The 12,603-nt window shown below is 40.6% G+C and overlaps 1 long non-coding RNA gene across 1 annotated transcript in view; it reads left to right on the forward strand.

Annotated features, from left to right (window-relative positions):
• The window catches only part of LOC115467148, a 33,422-nt gene that overhangs the window by 121 nt on the left and 20,698 nt on the right, over positions 1 to 12,603 (forward strand). The window lies entirely within an intron of this gene.

Raw genomic sequence — 12,603 nt, forward strand, 5'->3', positions numbered from 1 at the left:
AGTTTCTGTTTTGCTTTCCAAGCTTTTCTGCTCTTTGTAGCCCTGCACTAGAAAGAAAGGCGGCGCACAGGAGCCATCGTGTCCACAGAGCATGCGCACAGCTCCACAGCTGCCAGTCTGACTTTGCCTTCCCTGCAATTCAAGCTAGGAAGGTCCGCCTACTAAAGGTGGATTTGCAGATATCACATAGCTGCAGAGCATCATTGCGGGAAGAACCAGTCAGGGACCTGCTTTATCTCTGGACTTCTAGTTTTACCGATTTTACGGAAGTCCAGAGATAAAAAAGTGCTTTTCCATTCCTCATTCATACGCTGCATGAGAATCTATGAGCTGGTACAGTCTTCATTGTCCAGGTCAAGTTGGCACACTTTCAGAGTACAGGTTCCTCTTTAGCTTCTTACTCCTTGACATCACCTGGACTGTCCTCCTCACCTTATCTGGTTACTCTGCAATCTCAGATGAGTTTGCATTTCTAGCAGTGCCCAGTTGCTCTGCAGGTCCATCTTAGTCCATGTTGTTTGTAGTGGTTAAGGGTACATCCACTCAGAGATCTTTGGAATTATGATGTCCAATGAGGGTGCCTCATCAAACTACAGCCTTTAGGTTATGATCACCTCACCTGTTCCAGGGATCAGAATTCTGTAACCCCAGATTGTTCATTATATTCCAGTGGAATCCCCTCTATGGCTGTGTCTGCCATATTAGAAATATAAAACAGAGAACAATGAAGGCAGGTAAAGACCATATGGCCTATCCACTCTGTCCATCCATGGCATCTACTATCCCTTCCTCTCCCCTAGAGACCCTATGTACTTGTCCCAAGCTTTCTTGAATTTAGATATAAATGACTGCACCTAAATTTTAGTTGCATGGATGGCGCTACATGTGTTCTGTAAACTGTGCCTAACTTTAGGTGCAGTTTATAGAATACACGTAGATTCTTTTACATTGGCACTAATTTTTTCAGTGAGAAATATGGAATCTGGCCAATTCTGTTCATTCTGCTTGGTCTCTGATGTGTACTAATTCACTGTCTTTTACAATATGAGAAATCATGGCTTACGTCTGGTCATGTCTATCATCCTGTAGTAATCCTCTGTATTTGTCGATCAAATTCAAACAGAAAAGTAGAGGATAACATACTGACTTCCACATGGGGAGTGTCAGGCAACAGGTCTTTATTGTGTCACAAACGAAAGACCCAACATGGGTTGTGTTTTGGCAGGAACGCCCGCCTGCTTCAGGGGTCAGATACACCACTTAAAACAGCAAAGCTGTGTTAAGTACCTGGAGTAAAACAGCTCTGTGATGACTTTGACAAAATAAGTCACTCAAAGACACCTTGGCACCAAAATCGCCACTTCTCAAAGAAGCTGTGCTCTGGGCTTTTATACTTACTGAACCATGCCCTCTTTTCTCCACCTCTCCCATGTCACTTCCCCCTTGACTGGGATGATAAATTTTAAGGTGGTTGTGACACTGTGAGGGAGTATCCTTAAGGAGAAGTGGCAGCATCTTATAGATTCCCTCACAATAATTCTATAAGTGGGTGTATGTAGTTACATATATGTGTAGAATGTGCGTAAGTGCCATAGGATGTGACTTGAAGGGGTGGTGTACAAGTGGATGGAGCATGGAGGAGCATGGGCAGGTCTCCAACATGTACATGCAACTTATAGAATTTTATAAGCTACTCGGGTGCATCAATTCCGGTTTACTCTAGGATTCTATAATGGCATCTTGGCACACATGTCATTATAGAATTGGCACTCAGCATGCAACATTGTTCTTTTTCTTTCTACTCAGTTTCTTTGTAGTAATCTCACTTTAGCAAAGTACCTGCTTTGGGTCCTTTGTCTCTTGAGCACCAGTTCTTCAACTCTGTAACTTGTTTCAGGCTTAATGTAGCTCTCAGCTTCCCCCAGACTAGTACCGCTTGGGTTCACAACTCTGGCCCAGAGCTTTACTGGGTCTCTAAGATGTTTGCAGAGGGTAAGTACCAGGCACATGCTGCAGGGACCCCCCACGCTTCCAGGAGAAATGCTTACTTTGAAGTAGGAAATGACTCAGTAGTCTTCTTTGGTTGCATGCAAGTAATGTTCCCTCTAAGCATGGGCATAGTTTGACTGTTTCATTGGGGGGGGGGAGGGCAAAGGATGGGGCATGGCATATCAGCATATTCATTTGCATATATATATATATATGTAAATGAATATGCTAATATGGAGGAAGAAAGGGAGAAAGAGCTGGCTTTTTTGGGAATAACCATAATGAATATGTATGAGATATACATATTCATTATGGTTATTCCCAAAAAAGCCAGGACTAGGACTAGGGGACATGCGATGAAGCTACAATGTAGTAAATTTAAAACGAATCAGAGAAAATGTTTCTTCACTCAACGTGTAATTAAACTGTGGAATTCATTGCCAGAGAATGTGGTAAAGGCGGTTAGCTTAGCGGAGTTTAAAAAAGGTTTGGACTGCTTCCTAAAGGAAAAGTCCATAGACCATTATTAAATGGACGAGGAAAATCCACTATTTCTGGGATAAGCAGTATTTATGTATTTATTTATTTGTTGCATTTGTATCCCACATTTTCCCACTTATTTGCAGGCTCAGTGTGGCTTACGTTATGCCGTAATGGCGATTGCCATTTCCGGAATGAGAAATACAAAGTGGTATTGCATTAAAGTTCATAAGTGATAGAGTAAATTAAGCAGTCAGGTATGGAGAGTTCATTACCAGAATGAGAAATAAAGTGGTATTGTGTTAAAGTTCATTAGTAAGAAAGTATATAAGCATTCATGTATAGAGAGTTCGGATTTGTTCAGTTCTGGTAAAGTTCATTAGTGACAAAGTATCTCAGCAATCCCAGCTTCTGTAGCATAGATATTCTGACCTACTGAAACATAACTATTAGGGAATTGCGCCTTTCAAACTACTTCTTTTCCTGTTTTCTACTCTCCCCGTCATAAATACCCACAGAGACAACACAACCCCCCCCCCCCAAACACACACACATACAAACAAACAAAACACAGACATATTCACATGCAGATGAATGGGAAATAATTCCATGAAAGTCAAACAATTCTTTATTGTGGCACAAACGAGAGATCCGACATGGACTGTGTTTAAGCAGGAACACCCGTCTGCTTCAGGAATCAGATACAACACAGACAACATAGGCGAATTTCGGAGCTTCATCAGGAGAAGGGGGCTGGGGATCTCTGAGTGCTCCTCTCTTCGTGTCTCCACATTTAAAATTTACAAGAAACCTGTATAGATCAGTCACTAGTTTTCACAGTAAAATTTACAAGGAAAATGAACTTTTCTGACATCTGTTTCACTAAAGGCCAGTCCAGCGACTCCAGCAGGGGGGGTGGGGACTAGCCTTTAGTGAAACAGATGTCAGAAAAGTTCATTTTCCTTGTAAATTTTACTGTGAAAACTAGTGACTGATCTATACAGGTTTCTTAATAGTTGTTATGTATGGTGACAACTACCCCTTAATGATATTAAAACATTGGTGCCAAACTTAGGGGCTGATTGGCAATTTTTGCACCAAAAGAGAGAAGCACACTAAGTGCAATTCTTAAAAGGTCCAAGTTGGGTCTGTGACTTACCCACCACACCTATTTTTCTTTGCCAAAAAAAGAGGCAGGGATGGGACAGAGAGTGGGTGGAGCGTGAGTGTGTCGTGAAAATCATCGTAGGAACTCTATTCTACAAATAAACAGTGCCCAAGTCTGGTTGTATTTATTTTTTGGGACTCAGAATTTGTGTTGCATGCTCTACTGCATTTCTGGCGATATGTCACAATTTTGGTGAGTGCTTAGGCCCTACATTATACCCAATTCACCTACATTCTGTCCTTGCTACACCTGCCTACGCTCTTATTGCCGATTCCTGCTCCACCTCTGTCTCTTCCTGCTATCCCTTTCTCCCACTCCTGTCCTCCTCCCTAAGCCAAGCAATTTTGGCCTTGAATGAGTATTTTATAAAAGGCTCTTAACTGTAGGGTGGGCAGTATGAAATATCGCCCGATCATGCGCCCAACTTTTCAGCGCCAAAATCATCAGAATATGGTACATATTTGCATGCTTGACTATGTTCTGTGCCCATAACAGTGGCATACCGAGGGCAGGGCGGTGGGGGCAGTCCGCCCCAGGTGCTGGCTCCGCTGGTTCCCTGCTCCCTCTGCTGTTACTTCCTGTTCCAGGGCAGAGGGAGCAGGGAACCAGCGGAGCCAACAGATGTGCAGCTGCTCCCAGCACCCCAGCAAGTAAGAATGCACCCGGGGGGGGGGGGGGCTTGGAGGTGATGCATCAGGGGGGTGTTTTTACTTGCCTCTTCTTATAGACCTCTTTCTGACTCCGTCACACGGGGGACTAATAGTACCTATTTCATATATCAGGTTCTGTATAGTTTCTCTAACCTCCATTGTCACCCAATCATAAGGGGGTCTGTTCTAGGGTGGCATTAGGAGCCGTAATTGAAAACTAATTCCCATAATTACTGCTTTCTGTTTTTCTGGATCTAGGTATATTCTGGGCCATTTATGTTCCCACCTAAATCTTATTAAACATCTGTCTAAGTTTCTGCAAAGACTGAGTGTCACTCGTATGTGATCTACCTTGTAGACTAAATGTAAGGTAAAGAGAAGATAGAATCAATAAAAATAAAGACAGAAATAGGTTTAGATAGATAGGTACATTTTATTTCTTACCCAAACACAAGTCTTCAAGTTGATACAAATACAGACATCAGATTCTGATTTCATCCGCACAGGGCTTCGCCGTCTGACTGAAGCTTTGGAGAAGACTCTCTAACCAAGCCAAAATCTTCCTTCTTTTATACTCTATCCTCTCCATAGAAGTGAATGGTGAGATACCTAGCTAATATTTCGCATTTCTGAGAGCATACTTTCCCATGCTGTCTGCTGTCGGATGTGCCCACCTCCTTCCGTTCTCAGCTACTGCTAATTATCAACATGTTTTGGGAAGCGTTGAGATAACAGTTTCACATCTTCCGGCTGCAATACTTTTCATACCATTCATACCTTTCATACCATTTCATGAACTCTGTATTACCTCTGTATCATTGTATACCAAAACTAATAAGCTCCATTTTATTCATCTGATCTTTCATTACAGGTGCTATATTTGAATTAAAAATTGTACCAATTTGTGGCAGGACTCATTGTTCAGACCTGCTTTTTGCAGATTCTCAAATATTAAATCATTTCAGTACTTTTTAGCAGTTTAGGCTGTTTAAGGTATGTAAATTGACCCACCACTATTCCAGTGGATGGATCCCAAGCGGGGACACATATTAACTTACAGGAAATGCAAGTCCTTGCTCAGCCAGTCATAGATTTTTAAACCTAGCTGGTATTTTTACAGCCTGAGTCCTAAAATCTGGCCTTCCACCCTTCCGGTGGGCATCCAGTGAGGGCCTCTTGCTGTAGTATAATTATACATTCCCCACTTGTCACCCCCTCTGGAGAGGGGTGACACAAAGCTCGTCAAGCTCGTCATCATCCATTCCAGAAGGTGGCAAGCTATCAAACGAGAGGGGGAGTTTTGCTCTTATGCATTGCTAGCAGATATTATGCCAGACAGAAAACTTCATTCGTAGGTGGTATATTTTTGGGCATATGGAATTTCCTTTATATTACCCAAACCCTTGGGCTTAATCTTGATGTTACCCCTCTTGAGGCGTACTCAAACCTGTAGTGAGAGAGGTTTTATGATTGGAACAAAACCATGAGTTCATCTACAAAATCCCATGAAATATAGGTATGCGGGTAATAGCAATTTCAGGTGGATCATACTAATAAACACTTTCAGGTCTTGCTATGACTTCTATTGTATCTGTTGCATAGTACATGGGGAGATAATCTAATGTATCTATCTCAGTGGTCCTCGGAAGGAACAGTGGTTTTGATTAAGCATTGTTATGGGCTCAACAAATATGTGATTAGTATTCAGATTGCAGGCTGTTGTAGGTATTCAGAATCCTTATACAGGTCGGGATTCCTGGACCTTACTAGTACTCATCATTGGCATCCAATCATGAGCACTAATAAGTGGATAGCAAGTATGAGGTTGCCTCATACAGCAAAAATGGTCAATCCTAGGAAAATTTATATTAACCAAGGTCATGCATGGATCTTGACATATGCATAATGACCTGGAAGTATGGGAAGCATTGTATATATCCGTTACCCCACTTGGAGCTTAGTCAAACCTACAGAAAGACATGCAGCTCAAGTAAGCCTACACCAAAGTTAAACAATTGCATAACAGGTTGATACTAACAGAGTTTACATCTACATTATGATATCTTAACCAGTATTAGGGTTTGATTTTACATAAACAGAAATAACGGGGAAACTCTTAGAAAAACAATTAGAACAATAAAGGAAATAATAGGAAATAATAGGAAAATAAAAATAAAACCTTTTCAATATCTAGACAGGATTGTTGCTAAACTGAAAATAAAACAAAATATGAATCTGTAATGTCCATAAACAGCAACAGTAGTTCTCAAATTAAGTATCAGTTCAAAAGTTTCTTTCATCGAACATGGTCGAGGCGGTGGAAGCGTTGAAGAATCTGGACGGAGTTCTGGAAGATCCAACAGGGTTGGGAAGTGGCCGGTCTTGAGATGGTTAGGCTGGTAACATCTGGTTCTGTGGCTGAGTAAACACGTATATCTTTCACATGTGGTCCAGTAGTTTGCAAGGTGTAAAGATTATTGCCACAACCTTGGGGGATCTAACATCATTTGGACCTTAAAGACGTACTTATGGTGTACAAATTGGGATCTTTCCATGTCTTTATTCTACCATCAACTTAAAATTAAATAAAAAAAAATTGGAATTGGGATTTGGAATTGGGATTTGCATAATATATCCCCACTTCTGGCTTGCATAATGTGCGAGACAGATTGGTAATTTTTAGAAAGACATGATCAAATAACAATGGTAAAGTATATGGAACAAAAGAGAAAAACAATTAAAATTTAGAGATGATGGTAAATGTTCAATTATTGATGTATGGAGGGCAATGCGTCGCCATTTATCGCCAATAGATATGGAATCTTCACCTACGATGACTACCATTCACCAAGGGTTGAGCCCTCAGCTGCAGGAGGCCAGCAGGACTTACGAGTTAGATGATTCAGAAAGAAGGGTAGAGGCCAAAGCTTTGTGTAACTCCAGCAAGTGGAGAGCCTATCTCTTTTGCTCATGGACCAATTGATGCATCTGTTGAAACTCATGTTAAATAATGTCTCGGTTATGAAACCAGGTAATGTTGGGGTCTGTGCATCTGTCTTTTAATTAAGCGATTCTTTGCTGCAACATAGCCTTCAGATCAGATACATTATCGGGTAGCTCTTCTTTGCTAGCAGTCGTCTCCTCCATCTGGGGAAAGGCAAAACTTAAACAGACCAGTAGTGCAATTTATGTGGTTAAGTTATTGAAAGAAGTCAGAATGCTAGGAGGCGGGTCGTGGGTATAAATGGGGTCCAGGAAGGAGGCATGGAAAAAAAACAAAGCATTGAGAATGGAAAAAATTAAAAAAATTAAAAAAATTAAAAAAATTAAAAAAATTAAAAAAGCACCCTGAAGGGTGTAAGATAAAAATAGGCTTAATAAAAAAAAAACAAAATATGATACATCTGAATTGCAGCAAGGCATATTCAGAAGGCAATGCCAGAAAAAGGTTCCTTGAAAAAGACAAATGAAAAAAACATTCAAAAGTGCAGACACCAGTGATTGACCTTCACATAGAGTTTAAGTAACCCTTTTCAATCAGACAAAGAAGTAGGAAGAAGCATATCGCTTCAAGACAAATCCACCACGTGGCAAGAGTTAGTTGAAGCAAGGTGTTAGTTAAATACACAAAGCATAAATTACACACAAACAATCTACATCAGTTTTTCTCACAATCACTCACCGTGAAAGACAGAGAGATAAAAAGAGCAATAGTTGCCATTCCTGTTTCGAATAGAAAGGAATCAGAAAGTGGAGTGCATAATTTTCCTTATTCATGTCTGAAAGCCTCACCAATTCCCAGTTCAAGAATACTACAAAATCTATGAGCAGCGCAAAATGATCCCCCAAATGGCCAGTTCAAGGGAACATTTCTCCGCATTTATTCCATATAACGGATAATGGTTATTAAATATTTCTTCTTTCTTAGACAAGGAAATAATGAAAAGCCTTCAGATATCACACATACCATAGAGAGATTTCAAAAATGAAGGCTTTATATTCATGAAAAAAACTAAAGAAGTGAATGTTACATTAATGTATGCAGCGCAACAGTTAAAGCAGAAAACATTTTAACAATGAGCAATATACAGCTTTTATTTAAAAAGGGATCCCGTATAAAGTAAAATGGCATAAATAAGTCAGTTCAGGTATACATATAAAAAACATAAAATGAACATCCTCTGGGGATCACTCATCCCTGCAGTTGATAAGAACTCCCCAGGGAAGGTATGCAGAGAAATAAATAAATAACTTGCTGACTCAGTTAGGTCATTTGTATGGTACCATAAATATACACTTGAAATTAAACCTCGAAAAATATAAGATGAAGACATGTCACCTGTAATATAAACAGAAACATCACACCAATACATATACAGAGAAATGGTTTCTGGATACTAAATGAGGAGCTGAGTAGTATAAGTAACTGAGAGCAACAAAATCAAATCGGGTTCGGGGTACCGTCTAGTCATTATGGGGTGGGCAATATTGATCCCTAGATCAGTGGTCACTGCGGACGGCGTTGATCCGGGTTCCACAAAGGGAATGACTGGCATTCTGGGGGATTTTGACGGACCTGCGGTTTTCTAAATCTATATGGCTGTGTCTGAAGACATTCAGCAGCATAATGACCGTCAATTTGACTGTTAGTAGGGTGCTGGATGGTGGCCGGAACCGATGGGTTCGGGACACAAGGATATTGCTCAATAATGGGTGGGGGTATCTCAATCTCATAGCCTCCAGTAGTACGATATACATGAGGCGGTGGTGGGGTTAGCGTCTGGGTTGTTACTTGCATCGTTGGAGCAGTAGTAATAGTAGGCAATTGGACGGTGGTCGTGGCCACTGGGATTGTTGGAGGGGTTAGGGGTGTCTGAGTTTGTACTGACCCCTGAGATATTGGAATTGGGTCCTTTTGTGATGAGGGAAGAGATAGATCAACTACACCGGCAATGTGTACGGTAGTAGGTGGATCAAATTTTATAGGCGCGGGAGATATCGCAGGTAGCGAGGGTATCACTGTCTGAGATCCCTGAGGTAAGGGGGTCTGTGTCTGAGATCCCTGAGAAATCTGTAGCTGAGGTTTATCACAATATCCTGGGGGTATTGGTGTATATCCCACTGCACATGGTAGAAGCTTGGTAGTACCTGCAGCATCATAAGGCGGAGGGGCCGTAGGTGTTATTGCCTCTTGGCAAGGGGCTTGATCGCAATCAGACTTCGCTAGGGCTCTGTCATGCTGGTTTTGTGCAATAAGTATAAATTTATTAATAGCAGCTAAATGCTTCTCCCTAGATTTTCCTGTTTTGTTGGATTCATTATAGCAGACCAAGGCTTGGAGCTTGCCCTGATCAAATGAGCCCTTTGTTGGCCATTCCAGTCCCGGGTTTTTGGCGGACCAAACGGTATGCCAGGTCTGACATAAACGGGACAGTTCTTTTTTATCAGCAGGAAAAAAGTTGAGAACTCTTTCCAGGGGGCTAGTGGAGGACTGAGTGGACATAATGGAATTAGGAATAAGGGGAAAGCAATCCACATAGGTGGAGGTGTGCAGTGTAAAATGGCAAATTAAATCTCAAGTTGGATCCTAGTTCAAAGAATTATAATAGGTACCTCTATAAATATATATATATAAAAACGTGCAAAGGAAGATCATTCAAAGGAAAACATGCATCATGCGTATAGAAAACACCTTTATACTCACGTGTCTTCAAGAGCGTCCCAGTGGCGGAACCTAGAATATAAATTACTAATTGGCGGAAAGCCCTATGCTTTTGCCGCAGGTTAAGTAAACAGACAATTGAAGGTCGCAAAAGTGCAAAGAGAGTGTAAGAAAAATAGAGCAGAAGGTGATTAGTGTCAGCTATTATATATTTATACTACTCTATCCCAAATTAATAAAAACTACTCCCCAGAGTGTGCTTCTAAAGACAGGAATAAATCTCGGTTTCTACTGCCTGCCAAGAATTATTCCGGTTACAATTGGCCATGAGCTCCAGCCCATGATAGAGCCCCCAAAAAGGGACATTACAAACACTCCCAAAAAAAACTCAAAAAAACCAGCGAACAAGGTCCTATGAGTTGAAGAGCAGCGGTCCAATAGATTTCCGCAGATTAGGAATCTTCTCTTTTACCACTAACCCCTCTATTGGACCTACAGTGGTTTGGAATGTTTCTCGTTTACAACAAAACACTGAAAAATTTATGGTGAGGAATTTTCTCTGTTGCCACTGATCCAACTAGAACATTGAAAGACTATGAATTTTCTCTGTTACAACTAGCCGTTCAAAAATATTGAATGCCCTAGTCAACCTGTATACAATCTCAACTAATGTCTTAGGCGTCCCTGTATTGCCACAGCGATCATCTATACAGGTAACCCATAGGTGGGCAATAATGCCGAAACCGCAGGCCATTCCGAAAATGGAATGGAAGTCTGCCCCTAATAAATAAGATGTCGTCATCCATTGAAGGATCCCCTTCAATGCATGTAAGTCCCAGACATCGGTATCAAAATTAATTGCATGACACTAGTAGAAGAAACTAATAAAATAAATTTAAGAAATGAAGGGAAAAAGGAAAAAGGGAATAAGAAATATGGCATGTTCCTAGAAAGAACCTCTGAAACCTAATCCAGAAGTAGCAAGGAAAAAAATTGTATTAAAGGGAAAAGAAACAAGAAAGCTCTTCGGGTAAGGCACCTTAACTTTACCGGGTATACTAAGGTTGCCACACAGCAAACTATGAAAGGAAAGCTTGAAGGTGGTAGAGCAGAACAGGAAGGTATACGTAGCTTAATGTTTTCTTGTATGGCTGATAAGATTAGTGTTAAAAACATGTAAAGATTATAGATGAGCAGCGGACCAGCGCAGCCATCGCGGAAGTAAAAGGTATGAAGATTTGAGCACGAATATTTTTACAAGAAAAAGTCTGTATCTAATATGCCTTGGAAACCACGCTATACCCCTGTGTCATAGAACACAAGCACAATATGATATCATTTAAATAGAACAATAAAACAAAATATGCAACAGCCTTCCTAAAATACTGCTGGTTAAGCATTCAGCAAGAAATACATTATAGTGGACTATTAAGATATATCTCTAGGAAGTGAGTAATACCATTTACAGTATAAGTCATGGGGGGGCCACTAGGACAAAGAAGGAGAAAGCCGGTTTTTAAAGGGGAAAGTCAAGTAATGTATGTTTAAAGGAAAGATACCCTTTTAATACTTTGTAAGCACATGGTGTAGCACAATAAGGTCTATCAAGCTGTCAATTGCAGTACAAAAATAAAGAAACCTGTCTCGGGGTTAAAATCATGACTCAGAGACAGAATGAGAAAGCCTTTGTTTAAGGGAGATGGAATGAAATAGAGAGCAACACCCAAAAGTCAAAGCAGTATGAGCAGTGAATATTGGGGAGTGGGAGATAACGTCCTAATAAAATGACACAAAAGAGGAGAAAAAAGTATGCCCTGATAAAAGGAGAATGCAGAGTAAGACTAAGATACAGTGAAAGCCAAGAAATACATCCGTACATTCTTACATGCTCAGAAGTGCACTTACAACGGACTTGGCAGCATGAGGCATGAAAAGATAAGTCATTTTACAATTATGGTGCCTGCTTAAGGAACCAATTTTGAGGGGAAACCGGAGTTGAAAGATACCTGTGTAAAAGACTGTTGTACCACTTCAGCATAGAACAGGGACAAAAACGAACGGAAAAGGGGGGGAAAAAAAAAATCACTTTTGAGCTTTTAAAAATAAACTGTAGAGCCTCCTCTGCCGAAGCAGTACTGGACTGATAAGGCAGCTAAAGTGGGCAATCTTCCCAGATTCTCATGTCCTTGGGATAGTAAATTACAGCACTTGTTAGGGAAAACCTTTAAAAACTACCGAAAGAAATGGCAGTTACGGAAGCCTGGATAAGGATATTAAAAAAAATGTGAGAAAAAGGGGTTTAGAACTTACACCTCTTCGAACGAATTTAAATAGATTTACAAAGGCAGAATCGAAGCCCAAGAGGGAGTATATATCAAATATGACAGTTACTAGTAATGTAATAAGCTTTGATCCGGAAAGAGAATCAAACCTCACACCACATGGGACTGAGAAGGAGAAAGAAAAGTTTTCTAGGAAATCCAAAAAAAAAAATGATTTCTGGTTTGCACAAGAAGCTAAAAAGGTGTCTGTAAGGTATTAAGTTACCCCAATTGGTACCGTGCGGGCCACACCCTTATAAATTTTACACGGACCACAGACATATAGTGTAGGAGTCGGTAGAGCATCAGAGAGGAGGGCAGGGAGGATTCTTG

The sequence above is a fragment of the Microcaecilia unicolor genome, chromosome 3 (assembly GCF_901765095.1).
Source record: "Microcaecilia unicolor chromosome 3, aMicUni1.1, whole genome shotgun sequence".
In the NCBI taxonomy this organism is placed as follows: domain Eukaryota; kingdom Metazoa; phylum Chordata; class Amphibia; order Gymnophiona; family Siphonopidae; genus Microcaecilia; species Microcaecilia unicolor.